This window comes from Harpia harpyja, chromosome 15 (genome assembly GCF_026419915.1).
Source record: "Harpia harpyja isolate bHarHar1 chromosome 15, bHarHar1 primary haplotype, whole genome shotgun sequence".
In the NCBI taxonomy this organism is placed as follows: Eukaryota; Metazoa; Chordata; class Aves; order Accipitriformes; family Accipitridae; genus Harpia; species Harpia harpyja.
This window is the reverse complement of record NC_068954.1, coordinates 20285459-20297753: the sequence shown is the minus strand read 5'-3', so window position 1 is coordinate 20297753 and position 12295 is coordinate 20285459. Positions and strand designations below refer to the sequence as shown.

At 37.5% G+C, this 12295-nt stretch overlaps 1 long non-coding RNA gene across 1 annotated transcript; it reads right to left on the bottom strand.

Moving 5' to 3' along the window:
• Nucleotides 1-425: 425 nt before the first annotated feature.
• On the bottom strand, nucleotides 426-4205 carry LOC128151975 (uncharacterized). The gene is made up of 3 exons (XR_008238507.1): nucleotides 4141-4205; nucleotides 3859-4004; nucleotides 426-1253 (listed from the first exon to the last, which is right to left on the bottom strand). It is a non-coding gene; the product is annotated as an uncharacterized LOC128151975 (long non-coding RNA).
• Between the last annotated feature and the right edge of the window lie 8090 nt (nucleotides 4206-12295).

Below are 12295 nucleotides of genomic sequence, written 5' to 3'. Positions count from 1 at the left end.
ATGATTAGTATAGATATTTCAAGCCCAACTTTTTTTTGCCCTAAAAATCCTCTGGGATTGGCTGCTGTGCTGGAGAATTAAGAACATCTGCCAATTATAAAGCATTAAAGCAGTCTTCAAGCAATATTCTATCATACTGTTTTTAATATCAGAATTACTTAGCTAAGTTTAAGTGATTGCTTTACAAGTGGTTAGTAAACTCTTCTAACACAATTAACTAAAATCAAGTTCCTCAAAAAAATTTAAGTTCTTGAAATTGGAGGTAGGCACAGACTCCTTGCGAACTCCTACACAGGCTGCCTCATTGAGGATTTCCACAGAATCTAAACACTATATATATGTGATTGCATATAAATAGTAACATATTTGTTACTATTTAAGGTATACATTACTATATAGAGAGTATGGTAATATATAAATATTTATATTTATAACCTATACGTCTTCTAAAACATTAAATTTACCCAGGTACCTATGCTTTGCTCAAGAACCATCCTATCTGCACTATCATTCAACAAACGCTCATCAGTTTGGGTCCCCTAAACAATGCATCACTGAACACTCCTTCCTTTCATAGTGTGTTTGTCACACAAGAACTATTGTTCACTTGCCTTTCTTTAGGATTCAAAGCCTGGCTATGCTGTGATCTGTAAGTGAGCTTGGTCAAGTCATCTCAGCTCTCCATGCCAATCCAATGTAAAAGGAGGAGAATGACACTTACCTTACTATGCAAACCACTTGATCCAACACAGTAAAGCAGTCTACAATAACAGAAAATTGAAAGCCATTAACATTGAAAAATAAATAAGCAAATTCCACTTAAATATTCATTTCCTCTGACGAGAGCTATTCCTTATCTTTCAGATTTTGGACTGTATTGTAGTGTAACCTTCACAACAACTCTCAGATTGTTTTCAGAAAAGCCCTGAAGGTTTCTCTTCCCTACTGCTGGGGTGATCCTGGGTTCTAACTGCTTCTTAATATTGCTCCATTGCCCTGTCAATTACAGCTCATAATTATAGAAAGCCTAGTGCATTGGCATATAAGTGCTATTGGTGAATAGATCCCACCATTATGCTTAAGTGCATCGGTAGATCAAGGCCAAAGTAGCCGCACCCTGTAGGACCACATTCGAGAGGCTTTAAAAATGCAGAAATCCTGGAAGCCCATGATGCAACTGATGAGAGGAATGCCTTTGCTGACTTTCCAAAAGGCAGTTCTGCGTTTGCATAGCAGCTTAAATATGTTCCAACCTGCAAATAGAATGAAAATGTAAAGTTTAGCTTGTATCTATATAAAAGGTGAGGTGACTAGCTTTTTTGGTTTATATTTTTCCCTACACAAAACAATAAATGCTTCGGTCCAAAGGACTTTAAGAATAGAAAAAAATAAGTCCTTTGCTTCAGCTGTTGTAAAGCAGCATGATTCGGGAAGGAGAAATACCCACCACAGTCTCAGAAGGGCATTCAAATATTGTTTGGATGGGCACAAGGTTAGACCTTCCTTTGCAGGCATGCATACACGTTAAGTGAAACAGCAATTTAGCCAGTGTGAGAGCACAGCCCTGAGAGTCTGCAGAATGAACATTAAAAAGGAAATTGAACTAAATAGAGCTGAAACTTCCAGACAGCTGTGCAGTTTTTTTGCTTTAACTTAGTGGTATAGATTTTTAGGTTTGGGGTTTTTTTTTAACGTGATATATACAAATAGTTGAGGATCACTGCCTTATAATGCCAATGACCACTTGAGACATATGTAGTTTTCCTGTTTGATCAGAGCATCGTCCATTCTACTATGGGCTCCTGCTCCTGTCAGGAACAGATGTATCACAGAAAAGGGGACAGTCCCAAATTATTAATTTGTAGAATAAAACCTCATATGAGTTTATGTCTTTCACAGACTGCTCCTTAACAAAATTCACACCTATAATATTCAAGTCTTTCTGGTTATTTAGGTGTTTGGTTTTTTTTTTTTTCTTTTTTAATGTGGAAGCAAACAACAATAAAACTCCAGCTCCGGTTTTGTTGTGCCTAAAACTCCCCTCTAAGAACTGCATTACGCAGCTTCCTTGTTTTTCTGAAAGCCTTCATTCTTTAGGTCACCACTGCTTCTCATGCATGACAAGTAATGGGTCATCAGGAACCTACCATTAGTATATCTGGGTGAGAAATGACATCCTCTGCCCCTTGACAACTTCAGGATTTCAAGAACTGTTCCACATTTTAGGGATGAAATTGAGATCTTTATTTTTTCCTTATTTTTTTATGTACTTCTCCATACCTAATAGGCCAGCAATTTAAGGGGACCACAAACTGAAAAATACTTCCAATACTTTGTGTCTTCAAGGAGACCTGGAACACCTGCTATGAGTGTAGTTCAGCATTCACACGTGCTGCTATTTTGAATGAAAGAGAGCACAAAACCCCTGCTTGCATGTTTGAAACCTTGTGGTATCAATAAAGTGTAAAAATCTCTGCAGTTTTGATGCAATGATATTGCAAGTACCACTTGTATTATTTTTTGCAACGTCCGTTTTTCGATACTCCTATAGTGCTGTTGTACTTGCAGCAACAGACAATATAACTGCCTCTTTAGGAACTTCTCAGCAAAATCACACACTAATAGCACCAGTCCGGCTCAAAAGTACAAGGTCATTCAGATCCTTTGCAAATATATTCTTCACCAAGGGCAACCGCTACTAGAAGCAACCCCCTAGGTTGTTAAAACAGCAGTTCATCACTTATGGTATGTTAGAGGCACAGACATTTGGGGGAGGAAAGAAAAAAGACATCCTTATTACATTTACTTACATGAAAATCACAAGTCTTTCCTTTGTGCTTCTAACAGAAATGTTTTAATTCCATTAAAGGAATTGCATTTAATATCTGCATATTTATCAGCTGCTATCAGTTCTCCTAAGTATGGGCAGAAGATGCAATATGCTCTTATATCCATATCAAATAACATGAGAGATCTGGAACACCTGTTTTGAGTGTGGCTCAGCATTAACTATACAGAGATCACTTTGAAGACCCTGAATGAACACTTGCCAAAATGGAAAAGGTGCAGTATTTTCACTAACAAGAAAGGGTTTTTACAAAAAAAGGTGCAATTTTATAATCTACATAATTAGAGTAAACAAAGGAAAAGACAAGATATTGGAATTCTTTTCAGTTTGTGGACCTTTTAATTTAGGGGTTTATATTGGAAGTACTTAAATGCAACAATCCAGGTATGATCTTTTTAGTGTATTGTATTTCATATCACAAAAATATGAGCACATGAAATAAAGGTATTATCAAGGCTGATATGTGATATTTTAGGCAGAGCTGGTGTGGGATGACACCTGGATTTCCATTTTAATGTCGGGGACAAAGTGGCTAAAGAAAGACAAGGGCACCCTGAAATAACCAAGTTAGAAGAGTTACAAGCATTGTCCTACTATTAACAATTATCTACAAAGCCCACTGAAGATCATCTCCTACCAGCCCCACTCACACGGCAAGAGTCTGTTACTGCCATCTGCATGCTGTTTTCTTGCCGTGATGCTGCTCATATTGCCTGCTTTGGATAAAACAATTCCACAAGAACTATGTTTTTTTACAGACATTTTTAAACACACATGATTTTACATTGTTATATTACAAAGAATTATAAAGAATTTCATATAAAGAAAAATCTAACACTTTTTTCCCACCAGTGGCACCACTGCTTCATTCAATGCCAGCCCTCTACCAGTTCAGAGGACTGTGGGGTGAATCAGATTCCCCCTCACATCACTCGCTGCAGAAGCCGAAACCTTTGTTATGAGTGTGACAAGGGAGTGCAAAGAAAAAAACATAATTCTGCGTGCATTACCTAGAAGAGTTCAGTTTTCCCCTTACTTCTGCTACAGAGTTTCTGTGTTACACGGTCAGTGTCCAATTACAGTGGTCCCTTAAATCAGACTTCTCCTAGGTGATTGCGTGCTCCTCATTTTATGGCCCCCACATGGCCTGTGGAATCTGTTTTATAGATAAGGTAAGTACTCAGGGTTACTCCTCATAGTCCATGGGATCTTTGCTACCAGCTCACACAAATTACAAAAATAAATTATGAAATTGTATTATGAATACAAATTATTAAAAAAACACCTCTTACCTTGTTTTATGCATGTTCGGGAATCTTGACAACAGTCTTTCTTTACTTTAGTTCTTCAATCTGTAAAACAAGGATAATGACATCCTTTAACACAGGAACACACTGAAGTTAAATTAAGAAACAGCTAAGAAGCACTAGGACACTAGGCAAGAGTACCATAGAAAGTACTTCTGCACCGACAAGGTTGGTAACTCTATGTTCAGGATTAGGTTTGAATCTTGCAAAGGAAACAAAAGGGAGGACCACATCTCAAACAAAGAAAACTAAAGTAAATATCAAATTACTACTCATTTTGTGGGTACCAACCATTCAGGGTGTTAAATTAGGCAGGAACTGTAGCGAAAATTAGATGAGATCTTATAATTAGAGACACTTTTGCATTATATACGTTGAAAGGGGTCATATTAAGATTGCAAAGACTTCCAGCATTTTCCAACATTTGTGTTCTTGATTTTGCATCCTTAAAGTTCTCCAAATGAACTCTTCCATAATGCAATAGGATTTTTTTATTCCACCTTTATAATTTATTTCAGAGTCCAACGCATTCCACTTTCTTCCACTGATGGTGGGACTCTTCACTCTGGGACTCAACTGTTCACAGGAGTCTCTATGCTCTTACATCTCAAGATTAGTTGAGAGTACTTTGATGTTCATTGTCCCGTGCTCTTCATGTTTTGGCCATGGAACTGAAACAGCTTTGAATCAATAGGTATAAATATATCCCACCATAACATGAATAATGCCAGCCTAGAGAAAAATTGATAAATTGGGCTTCTGTACTCTATTAAATAGTTAAAATATACTAATGCCAATAGAAGTACAATAGTGTAATTTAGTGGAAAATGAAACTCTATAGTCTAGATCGTCAAAAGCACTTTAGTTCCTACTTATTGAAATAATTCTGCAGGGATTTTGCACCTGAATAACTTAAAAGATTTGTACCTTTAAATTTTTGTTGCTATTTTGTATTTTTATTTTTGAATCAGTAAATCAGACTGTTGGGCAGTAAGAACACATTTGAGAGGGAACATACTGTTTTCAGTATGCTGTGAGATCAACACATGTGGCCAAATATCTTTTCGCATTGGTCACCAATTTCCTTTTTGTTTACCACAACCTTTCTGGAAGGGCAGAGGAGAGAGGAAAGCAAATGGAAGACCCAGGAAAATGACCACCTAGAACACACAACAGTCTGGTAAATAAGTGCAAGATACCTTAAGAAGACAGAGGGAATGAATCCTCTCCCACCCTGTGGCAATCAGGTTATTTCCTGAAGGATCGTATTTCATAGATTGCCAAGAAATAAAAATAGTATCTGTTGTAAAATTATCTATCCCTGTTACTTTTACTGGTTCTTTTCCTGGCTAGCCATTTCAACAAAATGGGTATAATACAACCAGTAATATTTTAAAATTAAAGTTTCTTCTTCAGCTTTTTGCTCTCTGTCAATGTTTGGTTATTTTAACTATGGATCATGTCAATAGTTGAGTGTCTTGCAGTCTTCTATTCCCAACGTCCCAAGTGATAAAACTATTTCTATTTTATAGACCTGCAACAAAATACATTTAGAAGACTCGAGGGACAAAGACATTAGGTGCCCTACCATTCATGGAAAGTCATCGACCAAAGTCATAGACTGGCATTAGACTCCTAAACAATGCATGGAAAGAGCCTGCGATCCCACACTCGGATTTGTTGGGTCAATGTCCTAGTCAGCAGTCAGCTTCAAGCCAGCTGATGCTGCAGAGGTGTGCTAAGCCCCACCACTCTCTGGGGATGAAGGAATGCTGTTCTTTCTCTCTCTGACTGCATGTGATGGTCCCTTTATCTTCTGGAGTAAAATCAGCCTTTTCTCCAAAATACAGCTGGAAGACAGTTGTACTGCAGCTTCTGCCTCACTTTATCCAATGTCAGTGGTTAAAGCACTCAGCTAGCATGTGGGAACATACTTTCAGTTCCTTTCTCTAATTGTGATGAACTTGCAATTCCCAGGTGATACAATTCCCATTCTTCTACTACAGTGTTGCATAACGTCATGATATATGATGTTTGTAGCACTGTCTCTTGAAGCTGCATCGTTTTGACTGGCAAAATATAGAAGGAAATATTAAGCGTGAGCATGGCTGGTTAAGTGCACTCATAGCAGGAAAAGATATGAACCAGTTTCTGCTCCTCTGAATACTTAATACAAGAGACTTAAACATTCATTGAATTCGGATAATATATACTTAAGCTATTAGTCAATATTTTCTTCATTAAGGATGGTAGAATTTGACCCATTCTACAATCAATCCAGTGGCACCATGTAAATAACATAGTTTTTTAAATCACATCTTTCATGCAGGAGGATTCCTTAAGCAAACGGAATGAAATTTACAGATGCAGCACACATAATATTTAGATGTAATATTAGCTCCATCAGGAAGAAAAAATCTTGAAAGTTAACAAAAATTGATTGATGCTCCCTGACTGGAAGTGTCTGTAATTTTTTGCATTATAGCAATGTAGAATATGTTAACTCCGTGAACACCAGTGTCTCCTTTACAACTGCTGTTGCTATTCTAACCACATTATCAACCTCACACATGTTTACCTCAGGGATATTTAGCCAGCCATAATTGACTTTTGCACAAAAACAAAGCTGCAGGCAAGGTTTAATCCTTTTGGGCTTGCCTTCTCACTAAAATAAATAAGTATCTAAGAGAATTGTAACTAGATCAAATACAAAATCAGAGGATGGGGTGAACCTGTTCAGTCTTTTTCAATTTTATATTTCTTAAAATTTTAATAATTAGAACGTCTGGAAGTGAAAAAGCTCTTGGTGTGTAAGATGTTACAAATAAACAGAGAACTCAGCATTTCCACTTCCAATAACAGTATTTCTCTAATTGTTGCTTAACCACGTCAGATTCCTTCATGGAGGTGGAGTTTCAAAAAGCCTCATTGTTGCAGTGGTATCACACTAAACTTCAGCCGAGAAGGTTAATGCCAGGCAGTGCTGATTGCACATAAGCTCCAGGTGAGATTAATCTTGCTTAATATGATAGGTGCTGTCATGGTTTAACCCCAGCTGGCAAGTGAGCCCCACACAGCCGCTCGCTCACTCCCCTCCGGTGTTACAGTGGCTAAGACTAGGGTTCAATAGATCCTTTAACCTGGCGCTACCAGGGAAAGCAAGCAGTCCTGCACTACTTTTACTCACATCCCCTTATTCCCAGTCCTGCACAGATTTGTCTCTTGTGCTGATACCAACATGTGTACAAGTGTGTGGTGAGTTGTTTCAGGGAGCTGATCCGGCTGAGAATTAGCCATTTTCCCCCCAGGTTATTTTTAACTCAGATCCACTCACCACACAGTGCCTGTCACACTTTGTAATGAATACGTGAAGAAGGGGGAAGAATCCAGGACTGCTTCTTCTGACAGCAGGGTCAGTTTAAACTGATATTTCATCTTTGCCTTCAGATAAGTGGAATGAAGCATATTCTCGAGTTGCATCTCTTTTCTTCACTGACAACAAAAGAAGCTCAGAAAACTAGCTTAAGCTTAAATTTCTAATTGCAGATAGTTGAAGTTAGAGTGATCTCATCCATGAGCACAGGAGTCCATACTAGGATAAAAATTTAATCAAAGTATTACATTAGGAGTTAACACCCTATGTCAGGTCAATTATCTCAAGTGCAGGTAAATGCAATGAGTGCTAGGATATGCTGTCCAATAGATAAGAAGGTAGGACATTTGGGATAAAAATGTTGCTCCATAAAATTGAACAGCACACTTCTTGTTGACATAAAGCACATAAGAATTTTATCCTAGTGTCCTATGTTTGCTCCTGCTTTTACCCATTGCTTGGCTGTTAACAAATCAATTAATATTTCTCTTCTTTCTCTAGCTGTAAAGTGGTCATTACTGGGACTATATTTGTAAAATGCTTTCTAATAGTACATATGAATTATTTAAGTGTTAAGTATATTATTATCTACTGACAAGTCATCAGCTGTGCTAAGAGAGCAATTACAGAAAATGTTCTATATATTTATATGCAGATAAATCTAGATTTAAGTGAGAAGATTGGAGGGGAAAAATAACCAACAAGTGCTTTCCTTCATTCACTTTTTCATATATGAAACTTTGTAAAAAAGCTTCTGTAAACTGTTCTCTGACCTATGTTAAGAATTCTATTTCCTGCAGGAAAAAGAAGAAAAAAGAAGACATAACTCAGGCCCTAAACTTACTCAGGTATACAGATAACTTTCATTGCTACAGTCAAGTAAATGTGATCCAACTGAATACATATGTGGAAACAAGCAGCAGGTTAACCAAAGAATTATGTTCTACACTCAAAGAGATAGGAAGAAGTTTTAGTTTCTAAATATAGCAATTTCAGTTGTTCCTAGCAGACATATTTTTAAGCAAACATGTGTGTAGGGGAGGCGTTGTAATGAGTCGTGACATTACTGTTTTAATCAAAAAGCAACAATCATGGTATGAAAGCCTATGAAGAGTTCATAGATACTGTGGGCTTTTCCTGTTTTGTTTTTACTCATTTATCCCTGAAAATCTATAAAGTTGAGAATGAATAAAAGATCTTTGAAATGGATGCCTTGAAGTATTATTGTTGCTTTGCAGAATGAAGAACAATTTTGCTTTATTGTTAGTATATTGCGCTCACAGACAGCATTAGAGCAACTGAGTAGTATTGGGAGAGGGAGAAAAATGCCAGTCCCATGGGAAGTCTATGACAAAATTATGCCTCCCCTTAAGGAATTCAGATACTACTCAAAGCATGACAGGAAAGGGTCACAAACATTTGAATATTCAAGGCTGGAGATGGCTGAAACTAAGTGGAAGCTATAAAAAGGGCAATAACAACTGAACTGTGGTTCAGAAATAGAAATCATTCCTAAAGGATGGAGTGACATATGAGAAATCCAAGAAGTCAAGCTGTAGAAAACGAGGTCAAAAAATGGTATCCTGTGAGTACAGAAATCTGTAAGAATGTCAGCTCTAATAAAATATATGTCTTCAATATGTAGTTACAGCTGAAAGCTCAGAAAATTACAAAGCTCAGTCTGGTATGCACGTTAGAAGAAAATCCACATTTCTCTCACTGATTGTACTCTGTAGTGATGAGAATCTCAAATAACCATATTTGATGAATGAAAATAAGAGAGTGTTCTTGCAAAATGTATATCCACATCTTAATTTCTTTCATCAAAGTAATTATAGGATCATAGAATGGTTGAGGTTGGAAGGGACCTCTGAAGATCGTGTGGTCCAACCTCCGTCTCATGAAGGGTCACCTAGAGCTGGTTGCCCAGGACCACGTCCAGACAGCTTTTGAGTATCTCCAAGGATGGAACAGGGAATTTAATACCACAAGTCCACAACTTGTTTTGTCTCTACAGATACATTTGATTGTCATCCAATAGAAGGATGAGGAAGGCTTTTGAAATTTCCTCAAAATCTTCTTATAGTCCTCAGAAAAATCTAGAGTATGTTAAACCGCTATGTCAGATAGTGTTGGGACAGGTTCTTTCTCTCATTAAGGGTGCAGCAGAACCCCCTGCAGACAATATATCTGGCAAACAAATGCTGTAGGACACATATAAGGAATGTGAATATATCTCAGTCCATATCCTTGTACAAAAATCAGACTAGGTGTATTGAAATTAGAGGGGTTGAAAACACAAGAAGTTGAGCCTGCCTTGAACCAAACGCTTCACAGAAAATAGAAGAGCTGATACTACTAAAGATACTGCGTTAAAGATAAAGACAGATTATTATTCGTCACCAACATTTAATATGTCAAGATTTTTCTCATACATATGTAGTTGCAGACAACTGGAAACAATTTTTGCTGAGATTCTTAAAAGATGGATTACTCTATTTTGGAGTATTATATGTCATCACCAGTCTAAAATCATTAAGAGGTGGTCACCTCTTATTATAGTGTTTCTATAGCAGGCCCAGAGTACTTGCAAAGCTGAAATTTGTTTTCTTGTATATGAAAAGATAACAATCTTTTCACTATATTTTAAATCATATGTGAAGTGGTATTACATTTTAAGAATATTAAATCAAGTCATGTACTGGTTTTATGAGTTGTCATTTACTGGACTGCTGGTATTTAGGAATGGAAAGGCAGAAGCAGCATTTAGCTAAGTAATATGTAAGATGTTCCTGCTTTGTGAACAATACTGCAGGTTAGTAGGTTAGCAAATTAGGGTCATTTTCAATGTAAATTTCTAAACATCAGAAGTGCATGCTGGTTGTAGCATGCAGTGGTATGTAGTGTAATGGAGTGGGGTACATATTCTGCTCGGCATCCTCCAGCAGAGTAAGACAGGACACAACAGCATCTAGAACATCCTCTAGAGCGATCCACAAGGCTCATTCAATACTCTTTACTAAAGACAGTCTGCTGCCATGCCTATCAGTTTATTAATAACACTGAAACTGAGGACAGCATGGCATTGTCGATATTTCATTTGTTATGGAAATATATTTTTTAATGAGCAAATATATTAGAAAGTTACACTTTCTTCCCTCTCCAAACCTTCCCACATGAGTCATAACATTTATATTTTGATCTCACTGAGCCTGTTTTTCATTTAGGTTGTAAAACGTCTAGTCCATTGGGAACTATTCTATGTATGAATAAATAATAATTCTCTGTATGCTATAATATATGTCTGTTAATGGCACCACAAATCTATTGATCTCAACCATTTACTTATCAACATGGTTTTCTATGTCCGCATGTGTGTAAAAAATTGCAGTGGACAATGGCTGGCCCCAACCACTTAAGACAGAGCGAGGAGAAACTTGTAATGAAAGACTGTCCTGGAATTTGCGTAACTACAGGCTTCACAAACTGGTAAGTCTCCTATCTCTGCTTCTCTTAAATTTCTCCCACATAGCATGATTAAGAGGTTATGCATCTGGATCCCGGTTTTCCCATATACTAGCCAGAGGTCATCTATTTGTGGGGTGGCTGCTGGCCTTGCCCTCCCTGTATCCTTTATTCCACTTCCAGCTGCCCTGAACAGTCATCAATAAGTCACCAGTCTATGCTGCAATCAGTTTCCTAGCTCATTTCTGCTCCTACAAAAAAAAAAAAAAAAAAAAAATCTTTTTCCTATTCTTTTTAAATTTTTTATTACCCAGATCAATACAATCAGAGTTCTGCGTCTGTCTAGCCTCCACTCACCAGAGCCAGCCAGTGTGGGGACCTGCCGGTCTCTTAGTAATGTTCATGTCAGGAGGGTGATTTTTTCCCCCCACACTAAGTTCATCTTAATTACTTCCTCTGAGATACTAGGGGTGGCCTCGCTTCCCTACGCCATGACTCCCTGCCTCTGCCCTGCCACGTCTGCTTCATAAAACGACGCCTTCCAATTTTAGGCCCATTTTTTTCCCACAAGTAGTGAATGCTCTGTTAATCTTTAGGAATGATCCTCCCAAGAAGGCTGTAACTTCTATTTTAAGGAAGATTTCAGTCTGGGTGGATGGTTTTTATGACTGCAGTTAGTACTATTTCTAATCTGCCTTTGTTATCTAAGGTTTGGTAGAAGGTCACGGAAGTTTAAATTCTGGACCACCTTGTCAGAAATCATCTGCCTGAAGAGTTTTAAACTGCCCATCTTGTTACAGAGCTGACTCTGCATTACTCTGGGTGTGTTCTGGGTTTGCAGAAGCCCTCATACTGATAGCAGAATTTTCTGTTAATTTTCTGTATACTTGTCAGACTCGATATACTTCCCTCCGCTCCACGCATTTGGAGAAGCTAAGTTTTTCATAATTCCAATACAAGATTCTGCCTAATAGACGACAACAACTGAGAAATATAATTCTAGGCATTTAACCCAATATGTATCGTGTTTTTATCAGAGAAACTGCGTAACTATAAAACCAGCTGAAAAGAATCCATGGTGTTACTACTCAAAATATTCTGGAACAAAATCTCCTCTTCCTGTCTTCCAAAGAATTGTAACATAAAGCTTGCAAAAAAATATAAGTTCTTGAAGTGTTAAAGGCATGTCCTTTATTTACAAGCATTTGGGGGGGGGGGAGGGAGCGCACTTAGAACATTTAAGTGGGAAGAAAAAAGTGCTTTCATTGCTGTCCCAACAAACAGTAAACAAATCATCACAGA